This window comes from Sander lucioperca, chromosome 3 (assembly GCF_008315115.2).
Source record: "Sander lucioperca isolate FBNREF2018 chromosome 3, SLUC_FBN_1.2, whole genome shotgun sequence".
Taxonomy (NCBI): Eukaryota; Metazoa; Chordata; class Actinopteri; order Perciformes; family Percidae; genus Sander; species Sander lucioperca.
The window spans coordinates 23,708,889-23,721,872 of NC_050175.1; the positions used below are offsets into that span (position 1 = coordinate 23,708,889).

The following is a 12,984-nucleotide window of genomic DNA, read 5'->3' on the forward strand; positions in this document are numbered from 1 at the left end:
TGATAAAATATAGTAACATATCTAAAAAAGCAACATATCTAAAAAAGCAATTTTACTTATTTAAAACACCTAAGCACTTAAAAAGGTTTTCACTTAATGCATTAAAAATGACCTCAGCTTGTTAACATCTAGAAAACTGTGCAATGACTTAGGCAATCTCTTACCTGAGGTCCTGAGCTGGGATACAATAGTACTGGGATCTGTTCTAACAACAGCCCCTTCCTCCCTCCCATCTCTCTTTGCTTCACCCTTCCCCCACCAGCTGCTACACAGCATGCACCTCCCTTACACGGCCCTCCTTCCTCCACATTATATCCCAGCATCCTCCTGTAGAGACCCAGCCCCGCCTCGTTCAATTCCCCAGAGCTGAGGGTAAGGATTGGTAACTATGGGTAACTGCATCCCCTGGGGACAGATACCCTTTGACCTCTTTGTTGGCCTTTGTTTTTTGGTGCAGTGCTGTTGCGACTGTTGTTCTTTATATTGTTCCAGAGTGCCACAACAACTGCTGTGAATTTTAGAAATCCTTTAAGTCCCTAGCCAGGTGGCTTTTCCCCAAATCTATTTTTCTGTAATGTAATAGGTATTTCACTGTTTATTGAATTTGGATTTGACTGATTATTGAATTTGCATGCATGTGTATCACAAGACACACATGGGATCTGCCCCACCTGTTTAGTACCATTAGGACAGATTTAGAATTAATTATCTAAACTTAGCACAAAAAGTAAGGAAATTTGTGTTTGGTAGATTATTTCTCTGTGGTAACAATGCTTTTTGCCAATACATCTTATACCGTTGGAAAGCCTGTTTAGTTCCCTTTCAAATGGTGCCCCATGTGTACGAAACATGCATTTGTGGGATGAGCAGCAGCGCTGAGTATGTGGGTTGCACCCATGAAAAATCTGCCAAATCTTCTCTGCCAATGCCAAACTTATACTTGGTGGATTGGATGATTGAAGTTTGAAGAAACAAGACATATTGGCAATTGAACAATTTATTCATTTCACAAACAGGAGCCTCAGTAGTGTGTGGAAGAACCATACACAGCCACAACAGCCTGGCACCTCCTCCTCATGCTGGTCACACACTGCTGTGGGATGGCATCCCATTCTTCAACCAGCAGTCCTGACCTCAACCCCATTGAACACTTGTGGGATCAGCTTGGGCGTGCCAGAGTAAACACAACCACGTTGGCTGACTTGCGACAAATGCTGGTTGAAGAATGCAAATACATTTTTCATGGGCGCAACCCACATACTCAGCGCTGCTGCTCATCCCACAAATCCATGTTCCTTACAAATGGGGCACCATTTGAAAGGGAACTAAACAGGCTTTCCAACGGTTTAAGATTTATTGGCAAAAAGCATTGTTAACTGTGACGTCCTGTGTTGTTCTTCAACCCTCAAATGTAGCACAAGTATATAGACTTTATATCTCCCAATTACTGTTTTCCGTCAGATCGTTTATAGATCTTGACCTTCCCGACTGCACTTGAATGCAGCTTTATTTCACAGAAAAAGAGAGAAAGAAAAGAGATGAAGTGCTCTGTTGTTTGGCAAACATTCAGCTGTTACACAAACTCCTGGGCAGTTCAGTGCTTGTGTTTCTTTTCTTTTCTTTAACCCTCATAGTGTTTTAAAACTTTGTTGTGGCAGCTAAAGAGGCAGTGATGTTTCCTGTTTTCCTCTCTCACCGCTTCAAAACCGACTGACAAGTCTTATCGCCGGTTACACGATACGTGACGTCGAGTTGAGTTTCTCAAAAAGTTGACTCGGTCTACACTTTTCGCCGCAGACTGCTGCAGTTTTTTCCGGGCCACCCCCTGCGGCACGCCCCGCCGCAGCCTTAACGCACTATTCCCATTCAAAATAAATAGAAAGACCTGCGTTTTCGCCGCATGGTCTAACGCCGGAAATGTGAATGCAGCTTAAAGGCCTGGTTATAGTGGTGCGCGACACTGTGGGGCGAGCCTCTGTAGATAGCGCATGCGCTACGAGAATGCACATAGACGTTTATGGTCAACGCATTGTTCGTTGGAAGTATTCCCCCGAAACATCACGAGGCGTGCGAACAAAATAATCTGAATAAGCCAGAAGTAGTAGAAGAGAAGAAGAGACTAGAGCAGAAGTAAAGGAAAGCAGGCTGCCTGGCAACAGTAGTAAACACATTCATGTTAAACAAAGACATACCGCCAAACAATACATTTATCTACTCTAATCATTAACGTGACTTTCAAAATTATTTATTTCAAAGCCAAAATGAATGTCTGTACAGGCGAACCTGCTTGGCCAGTCTTCCCAGCCGACCATGTTGAACTGATTTGGTGAGTTACAAATATTCAGAGGTGCACGACCACGTGCTGCGACAACTTGTGGAGCCTTCGCGCTGGAAACGACAGCTGTGATCATTTTATGGCTCACACCAGGAACACCACGGCGACCATAAACCTACGTAAATTTTCACCGGCACCCCTCGCTGCAGCCTAGATGCACCACTCCCATTCAAAATGAATGGAAAGACCTGTTTTTGCCGCGCTGTCTGACGGCCGACACAGGCTGTGTGAATGCAGACTAAAGGTACGTGTCCATTGTCTGATTCATTTCCACGCTTCCCATTCATATCTATGGGAGCAGCCGTGCAATGCATTCTGGTAGCGTTGCAAGGACTTGGAGAAGCGGGTCATCGAATCGCCCGCTCTTCATTTGCATAAAGTTTAATCCAGGCCGCTTTATGCAAATGAGCCTTTTAAAGCTGACAAATCTTTTAAACTGACCTTTGACGATCTGAAATGAAGAGAGATTCAGCAACTGTATGGCCTATGTATGGCTTAAAATGTTTTCAGAAACACATTTCAATGAACTATTTTTGTAAAATAAGAGATTGTATTCCAAATGAGCCGCCATCATGGTTAATTTTAAAATCTGGAAGCAGGCAGCTCCAGGTGCCGCATTTGTCCAATCAGGTGTAGCCATCGGGCTTGTATGAGGTTGTAGCCTATTTTCTTTGCTTGTCAAGGGTCAGTGAAGAGAAACCGACACATACCATAAGGCTTCACCATGAAAGAGGACGAGGCAGGACAGGATTAGCCTATGAATGAACAAATCCTCTTAGGGTGTGGGAAAGTAATGATCAAAATCACTGAGGTATTTAACTGAGAGGTCTCCGCATTCAGGTACATGGAGAGGTGAAAACATGACACAGCAATGACCATGCCGGTGATGTCTGCATTCTTTATTCTTTCTCCTCAGTAGCCTTCTTAAAATGCACCCCCCTGAATAGTGTAGTTGAATAGCCCTGCTGTAAGCTTTGTACAGTCACATTTACCTGGGCAGGGTGAACAGCTCTTTTACATATCCAGTGTAAAGAGCCAGAGGCAAGAAGGGGAAGGGGGTGAATAAGATTTACATTTGGGCCACCAAAAATGTACTTTTGCCAACAGAATAAGGGGCTTGGTGGCCCATGCGGCCCGTGCTTAAAAATATTAGCATCTATCCCTGTTATTGTATGCAATTTAGTCAATAAAAAAGTTTTTATTAAGGCTTTTTCGAAAAAAGGAAACCTCTTTTGTATATTTGCTATTGTTGTTTACTGTAAAGCAAAAGTATTTCTTATCCGATTACTCGATGAAATAATTGGTAGAATACTCGATTACTAAAAAAAACGATCACTGCAGCCACCCTACCTTCACTTATACTAGTGGCAGCAAAACTGCAATATACCCACTTCCTAATGTACCATCTTGATATTCTCTTTCCAAAGACCAGCTGCTTTAAGTTTTGACAGACAGACCAAAAGAGTTAATTCAAGCATTATGGGGAGAAATCTGAATTTCTGAGATACTAAGTATGTCAAACTTAAAATGTATTGATCCATGAAATAATCTCTGCTGCCCTTCATGAAGCTGCCATCCATCATCTTCATTAGGGTCAGCTCTGATCACATGATCTTATAAACATTTAACTGTAGAACATTAAACTACCCTTACAGCACTTCCATATCGTTAAACATATGTTGACAAATCGTGTAATAACCCGACCATGCCGAGTTGTGATGCTTGTAAATAAAGAATAAGACACTATCAGAAAGAGACGGAGCGAGAAAATGAGTTTCCTCAGCTGTCTCATTGAGATTCAGTGTTTGTTCTCCTTACAGCCTCCCACTCGCTTCAGGACGACAACAAGAGAGAAAAGCGGGAGACGGAAAGCAGAGACTTGGTGAGCAGCAGGAATGGCATGGGACCACAGAAAGCATCGCTCGCTCCCCCGCCATTCTGCCTGCCAATGTCCATCTCGCCACTTCAAGCACAACGCCACAGACACACCCTCCTCCTTTAGCCTTGACTGTTACCATGGAAACTCTTTGTTTTCCATTGCAGTCTCTTAGAGGAGTGTCTCAGCCAATCATCACATAACCCCTTTTACAGAACAAGAACAAACATTATTCAAACTAATATAGCCCCCTTTTTTTTTTAGCAGGTTTTGTAACATAGGACATACCGTAATTTACCAACACTTTTGGTGTCAGCTGTGTTAAGTACATTTGCCCTGACAACAGGCAGAATGAATACACCAGATGGATTGTTCCTTTTGTGTGGCCCAGCATCATTGAGCTTCAGGAACACATGCAACAAGCCTCCACACAGTTTCACAGTGGTGTAAAATAGTAGCCAAGACACGAATAAAGGGGAGACCTTCCCCAGAAAAAGAGGAAATTGATTACCAATCACTGCAAACAAAGAGGGAGTATCAAATCTGGATAAAACTGAAAATAATAAAGAAAGAAATGTATACCCCAATTGTTTCTTCTGATTTATTGATGTTTATTTTGGTTCAGACTGAAATATCTTCACAACTGTTGCCTTTTACGCTAATTTATGGTACCCAGAGGAGGAATAAGAGCCTATTGACTTCTGGCAGGGTTCAACAATAAGGGGTGACCGATGGCCTGGGGCAAGTAAAACGCCACGTCAAATTTACTTTTTCGTCCACCAGTCACATGGATAGTGAATGTTCAAATTTTACCAGACACTCAATACATTATCATTGTTTTTTTGGCTGGTGAGTGAAGCAAATCTACCAATTCTATCAACTGCATATTTTACCAGCATTTGGCTGGTGGATGTTGCCAATTTTAAACCCTGGGTGAATGTTTTTGATAAGTACAGTAGGCCTTTGAGTCAACAAAGTCATCAAATGTGTCAGCTAAATAAAGAAAGTAATTCTAATAATATTTAGCTCAGCAGGAGAATTGTGAACACTTTGCCTTTTTAAAACTTGTTGAATGTGACCACTAAATGCAACCAAATCACGTAGGTTAACTTACAGTGTGAACTTACTTCAGCTTGTGGACTCTGAGGGTGGCCAGGTGGCACAAGGGGGCTAGGTTGGCCTACATTTAAAGGAGGAACATGAAACACTCTCTAAAGTTTGCCTGGCAACAAGCCCAGCCTGCAGAGAGCTAAACACAGCTAAATGGCCCCAGAGGGAGACAAATACTGGGGCAATTTCACAGGGTTTAATTGAAGCAGTCAACTGGGTTTGGTTACTGATGAGAGGGAATGTAAGAGAGACCGAGACAGATAAATGTAAAATTATGAACTTGGGAAAAACAGAAAAGGCTGCCTTGACATCACCCATTTATTGTCTGGACTGCCACCACTGCTCCCATGCTAGCAGCAGGAAAAACACTTTTGTCTTGGATTTAATGAGAAATCCTCCCACACCACTCTCCCACAACCAGGCAGAAATCTGACAACAAAATAAATGGGTATTAATCTAATAGCCAAACAAAAAAGAAGGGAGATAATAAAGATTATGGAGATGCTGCTAACTTAAAACTATGGTTGTTTGTTCTGTCTGCTGATACAATATGGAGTAAAAGCATGCAGGACAAAAAAAGCTTGCTATTTATTTTTGTTTGAAAGGGGATTAGTCATTTTTTGTGTTGACCTGACAAAAACAGTACAGACCACATAAATCTCAGGAAATGAGAAGCGAGATTAAGAAATGCAAAAAAGTACTTTCATAAAACTCTCATTGGTGCTTTAAATAATCATCATAAATTAAGTTATGATCCAAGTTTTAATAAATGAATATATTAATCTTGTTTGTATACTTATTCTACCATCTAAAAGTAATTTGTGACTATTACTACTATTACTACTATATTATACTACTGTACTGCTGCAACACATGTAAGTGTACAAGTGTATCTAAAATAAATAGCCTATATTAAATCAAAAAGGCCTTCTCTGAGAATGCTGAAGTGTACGATACAAAAACGTTATTTGATCATGAAACCGATTGTTACTGTACAATTCTTTGGTTTATCAGTGAAGTTTGAACTACACTGCAGACTGGATTCCCTACTCAGAGTGACGGCTGCTCATATGAACGAGTCCAGCGTGGGTTGAATGCACATCGGCAGGTCATCAGTGTTACAGACGTCTCGTGAAAATGTCTGTATCGTCACTGCGCTGCATTTTTATGAACTACAGGCTGTTCTCATTAACCATTCGTAGAAATAGCTACAAAAAGTAAAGCACTTAATTCGTATGTAGTCCACGTATTTTTTGCTATATGCACCACATAGACTGCGGCTGCGACTGTATAAGAACACTCTGGACCGCGGAGGGATGAGGTCAGGGTGGATCATAAAACACAGCGCTTTGAAGCCGAGGAACGGAGTTTGCTTCCCGGGGAAAACTAAATACTTTCACCCAGAAAACGCGTGTTCATTCCCGGGGAGTGTTTTTAATGCAAACCACGATCTTTTTCCTAAACTTAACTAGTTGTGTTAGTGCCTAAACTTACGGTCGTCGCTGCATGATGCTCAGTTTTTGCCAGCTAAACTCAACTGCCACGGCCACGGCCCCTGTAGGCAAATGTGACGCTGTGTCTCCCCTTCACGTTGCAGGAGAGTGTGTGGGTGGGGGCGGAGTTGAGATGCAAACACAGACACAGCTTTACAGAAGAAATTGGTTATGTAATGCAACATCAAACTATATCGATAAACGGTTTTGTCTAATCCCATATCGTTATAAAATCAATATACCGCCCAGCCCTAGCAAACAGAGAATAACACTAAGCCATACTGGTTGGCTAAACTGAACTGTCATTCCTCCTGAATTGTCACTCAAAGTCTGGAAAGAAATTGCTGCCTGGCTTACACAATGGTCTACCTGATCCCTCAGTAAGAGGTATTTCACAATTCTGTTTCTTATTGACCCTTCTCCAGAAACAGCTCCCTCCTCGGGCCTCTAATCCTCAACTTTTAATCAACAGAAGTTATTTCACTCTCTTCACCTCTGGCAGGTCCTTTTAAACCAGAACAACGGCAGTGGCTTTAAACTGCTGAGTCAGGTGACTTCTCGTTAATGTTTAACTGGCAATAATGGCCGTTTTGCCTCACAATTACATTTACAGACTGGACAATCCACCGCAGTATCAACTCTAATTCTCCAAAAGGCAGCTCAGATATCAGACCACAGCCAAAACAGCATGTACTTCTACTCCCACAAAGCTGTCTTCCACATTGACAGAATCCTGAGAAAAATGCTAATAATATTCATTGAATGTGGTGATGGTCATTGTATTCAGTGACAGCACAGAACATAGCAAGCAATCTTGGGCTGGGAAATATCCCCTTATCTTGTTGAGAGACAGACAGGCTAAGGAGTAACGGCCAGGCCCGCTAGTGCAGTTTGGTAGCAGGCAAATTAAATAACTTCTGGGTTCGGTCAATCACACAACCCCTCAGGGAAAACAGGAGGAAAATATTCATCAGCTTTCATATCACAAGAAGGAATACACACACAAACTGTAGTGCTCACTCAATCTGCCCTAGACTCCCTTTTTCCACATCTATAACTCATTTATCATTCATTCATTCATTCATTTGTGACTAAAATGCCTTGAAAACAAAGTCTTTACTATACTGTAGGCCTGCAGCGACGCGTTGATGACGTCGACGTCAAAATTACGTCGACGTCGTATTTTTGCGTCGACGCTTCGCCACACACACATGTGGGAGACCAAAACATTGCGGGAAACAGCAACCTCCTCACAGAATTCCCAACAAAGCCCTGCAAAAAGCCCCATGAAAAGAAGAAGTCCTAAAAAAACAGCTCGCCCTTAATCATCGAGGGTATGGGAATACTTAAAATATAGTCCCAAGTACTAACGTTAGCTAAATTAATTTCATGTTTGGGTAGTGTGTTGTGTAGCCTGCGCACTTAGGTGGTGCTAGCTAACTATCTTAGCTCTCCGTGCAGTTTGTTCGTGCTAGGTTAGTAGCTAACGTTAACGTTAGCTAGCTACTGGCGCCTAGGCAGCTGTGTTTAGCTAACGTTAGTTATCATCTAATGTTGGCTTGAATGGTAGCTAGCTTACAGCTGCAGAACACAGCTATCTATAGTAGCTAACGTTAGCTAACGTGAACGTTAGCTACTAACCTAGCACGAACAAACTGCACAGAGAGCTAAGATGCGTTGGTTAGCCTAGCACCACCAAAGTGCACAGCTGCATTAGCATGTAAACCTACAGAATAGCAGTTAAGAGAGTCAGTTTGATTATGCATCAGGTTTTATGTTGGGACTGTTATGTTGTGTTAAACAATCCAAGGAATGTCTGTACTGTGCACTGCACAGTGTTTTTCTTTTTTGCACTACAACTTGATTTTTTTGAACAAGAGAGTTATGTTGGTACTGTAAAAGAGTAAACAGGCTGGCCTTTCATTTTGTATAACAGTAAAATAATTATTTTATTTTGTGTAAAGCAGAAGATTTTTTGCTGTGCAAAATTGTTTAATAAAATATATTATTAAGAATTTTTTGGTATTTATTTGAGATACATTATGGTTTTTATTAATCGAGCAACAGAAAAATAATCGTTATATTAATCGTCCAATTAGTCGTTAGATTAGTCGACTAATCGATAAAATAATCGCCCGATTAATCGTTTAATAAATAATCGTTTACCCCCAGCTCTACTATACTGCCGTGCAAAGTGAAAAAACCGTAACTCAATTTTGGTCGAAAATGAGTTATTGTCATTTTTGGAACATTAAAGATCTGTTTTATCATGTGGACAAATATCTTGAGTCAATTTTATTGTTTTGGGGAGAAAATTGTGTGTTGTCTTTGCCTTAACTTCAAAAGCCGTAGAGAAGCCAAGGCAGAATACCGTAACATCAGTTACGGTTCTTTGTCTTTGTTTCATGGTGCTTCAGAATGCTCAAATTGAATTAAGGTACTCTGTAAATGCAATGCCCCCCCCCCCCCTTCCGCCCCACCCCACACACACACACACGAGGACGACAATGTACCTGACTGGGAAAGATACCGCTACGCTCGTTACTGTAAGTAGGCTACAATAAAACCTAAAAGTAAATACGTATTAATACCCACTCACCTGTCTACAGGCATACACATGTAGGAAGCGATATATTTCAATCTCTGTCTGGGCGCAGTCCACTCTCGTCCACCGCGCTGTTTACACAAACACAGCTCTATTCTAAATAGCGAATTTTGCAAACAAGCTAAAGCAAAAGCTGTCGGTTTGTAGTCTAACTGTTTATCTTAGTTTGCCACAAATCTTGAAATTTGGACAAATTCTTGTGAACTTAACGGCTGGCTAAACTAACCATCCTCTCTGAAGAGCATCTAAGGATGTATTATAAGACCAAAACAAACCAACGTGGCTACTTAATATGCACATGAATGACGGCATCTTTATGTTCACGTCATTCATGTTCACTTCATTCTTGCAATGAGTCTAAATTAGTGCCACATATCCAAACAGAAGAACATGCTTTATATGCATTAAAACATCAAAACACTCTCATGCTTAATTCTGACGTCTGTCAGAGACTGTGTGTGAATCAATCATGCGACTGCCTGTGTGGTACTACTATGAGTATGAAATACAGAAAAAATGTATTGATATATCATTTTCATATGATGTTGATAAATGTGAAGCCATTTTTAATCATAGTGAGTCCAATAGGATTAATATTGCTTACATTTTAAGTAAAAGTTATCATTGTTATCATAACATTGTGCTATAAAATAGAAGTTAAGGTCTTTTGCCTTGGTATGACCGGTCATTTTGTGGGAAATGCTAAGGCAGAATACAGTAACTTCCTAAAAAGGGTCAAAGGTCAAATTTCAGTTCAACATTTTTTTGTCGATACATTAATACAGGTATACACTACAAAATGTGAAAATTACAATATTATACCTATAACTCAATTGTCAGGACATTAATTAACTTTAAAGTAATTTTTCTCAGTTTCACACTCTGGCGAGTTAAGGTCTTTTGCCTTTGTAGGGCAGTATAATTAACGGTTAATTGAAAAAAAAAAAACATTCTTGGCACATGTACCCCTTCGTCAATGTTTGCTCCTGAAGAACAGGGTTGAATGGTGTAGTCCGTTTTGCAGTGATGCAATGTGCGAGCCCAACCTGCACACGTCTGCACATCCTGAAACGGATCATGAGAGCATGCATGCTGCTGACCTTTGTGTGAATTTTTGTTTGGTTTCAGTATCACTGCTGGCCAGCTGACCGAGCTGAGGATTAATCACGCAGACAGCGTCCACAGAGAAGAGCAACACCACTCCTGACAAGAACAAAAGACAGACACAATGAGGCTTGGTTTTGATTTTCAGTCCAGTCCCCATGTTGCACGGACATTTGTGTGTGCACAAATGTGTGTGTGTGTATTTGTGCCTGTGACCTGTAAGACAGCATGTGTTAACCGTTAACACAGTTAGCTCTAGTTTCTTGCATCCGACTGCCTATGTGTGGTGTGTGTGCGTGAGAGAGAAATTGTCACATCAATCCTCCTGAAGCAGTGACAGGTTCAGTGGGGGGTGTCACAACTCCCAGCATCCTTTATGCTTTACTGAACCCAAGGGAAACACACTGAGTCAGGCTGGAAGATTGAAATCTGCCCACTCCACTCAAACAGAGACACACACACACACACACACACAGACACACACAAACTATATTTATTTATTAATACATGCCCTAATGTCCCAGAAGTAGCCTTGTAAGTTTTCCGTATTCCCCAGCAACTGTTCTTTTATACATTCAATATCTATTCATGTGCGTCGCATAACCTACAAAGCTTTGTTTCCCTTTTAAGTGCATTTACTTTCGAGAGACAGAAAAGCCATCTGTGAGTCTCTACATATCAAGCTTCAGCTTGGAGAAAACAAGGAGACAATAATTACAGCAGCAAGTGCAGTTTGACAGAGGAGGCAGCAGCCCTGCTATGTAATAATGTATGATTCAAAGCTATTTTAAGATTGCGGATTGCAAAACCTAGATTTCTTTGGGGAAATCTCACTCTCATTGCTCAGTGGAAGCTATGCCAAGCAGGAACACAGCCAGTGCATGGGTTTGGTAACGAGGCTGGCTCTGAATCAGTGCTATACCTAGCGAGGTGGGAGAACATGTAGGCTATCTGCTCAGATTTGGCGTCATTCACACTGTGTCTGCGCCATTTGCCCTGGTTTAAATAGTGAATGTCAAGTCCTTAACACAGTCGTCTCTACCTAGATTCTCTAATCGAATGTGATACCTCTTACAAATACCTTGGAATTTGGACTCAAATGATTATATATATATATATATATATATGGCTTTTTGTTGAGTTTCCTCTTAGCGAAAAAATAGACACTGAAAAGCGTAGCGCCTTTTTTCGCCAACCTTATTCAGTTGCGATGTTCCTTTTAGCTATCTGCTCGTGCTCCAGGAAAGTGAAGAAAAGTAAGTTTGGTATATCCAACAATCATGTAGTTAATGTTGGAAGCAGGAAAAGAGTCAAAGGCGGTAACAATATGCAGCAAAAGGTCATGAGTAATTAAACTAAGTGCAAACCAACACCGGTGACACTTGGTACGGCTGGAGAGAACATTGCTTTATTTACTTCACATCTGTCATTTGAACAAAAATAATTTAGTTTGCAATGCAAACAACAGAGAAGCTGTTGAAAACACAGCTACCTTTTTATTATGTATTGTTATACCTCTGTTTTTTCTCTACTACTGCCATTTCTGCCTACTCTGTACATACAATGCCCTTTTCAGGCCTGGGGCCTCATTTATAAAAACCTGTTACGCAAGAAAAAGTTGCATGAAGCAGGGTGAAATTTGCCGTCGCAACATTCCTCGCAAAAGTCAGGATTTATAAAGAATTTCCATGCGTAAAGATGTGCCCAGTTTTCCGCAACCTTTTGACCATGCGTGTGATCGTACGTAATGCTCCCAAGGTTTTGTAGACTGCGTTTTAGTGAACTCCGATGGTAACACAAATATCACATGGATAAAGTACTCTGGATGCATAGCACACAGCCTGCATTAGGGCTGCACGATTATGGCCAAAATCAAACAAAAAAAATTATTTTTGATCAATATATTGATCACAATTAATTATCACGATTTGTTGATTTTAACCAAAACAAATTTTATTGTCACATAGGCTAATTATAACTGCTTTCACATCCATATTGTGCTACATTCCTCTGTTGAAAGATACTATGAAGGAGTATGCCCTTTCCAAACATACGCGTTTGCCGTGAAAAGATACAGGAAACGCAATTTTTTGTTCATGTTAACGGCGCATGTTAAAATCTGGGCACCGGTGCCCGGTATCTACCGGACGAAATAGCAACGCGGATTACGGTGCCACTTAAATGTCTGCGTTGCGCTCTGATGCTCCAAAACAGACGTTAGAGGCAACAGAAACATCGCTGCTTGTCACGCTAGTAAACACTAATAACACGTTACACAGCAGCTAACGTTAGCCTACCATTAGCTACAGTAGTAAACACGGCAAAAATACTAACAGCTAAACAGTGTAGTGTGAGCGTGTAGCCAGACGTACAACAGTCTGCCGCTAAAGCTATGAGATAAAAGACTCAAACTAGCACTGGTCACTGCTGTTGTCTGAAAAACAACACAGACGGGACAAAA

General features: G+C 41.1%; 1 protein-coding gene across 5 annotated transcripts in view; it reads right to left on the reverse strand.

Moving 5' to 3' along the window:
• The window catches only part of apba2b (amyloid beta (A4) precursor protein-binding, family A, member 2b), a 76,710-nt gene that overhangs the window by 37,694 nt on the left and 26,032 nt on the right, over positions 1 to 12,984 (reverse strand). The window contains exon 1 of one of the 5 annotated variants that reach the window (XM_031324143.2): positions 165 to 183. The exons of the other annotated variants lie outside the window; for them this stretch is intronic. The gene's annotated coding sequence lies outside the window, so the exon portion shown is untranslated. Of the gene's footprint in view, positions 1 to 164; positions 184 to 12,984 lie in introns of those variants that run through there. 5 annotated transcript variants of the gene reach the window in all.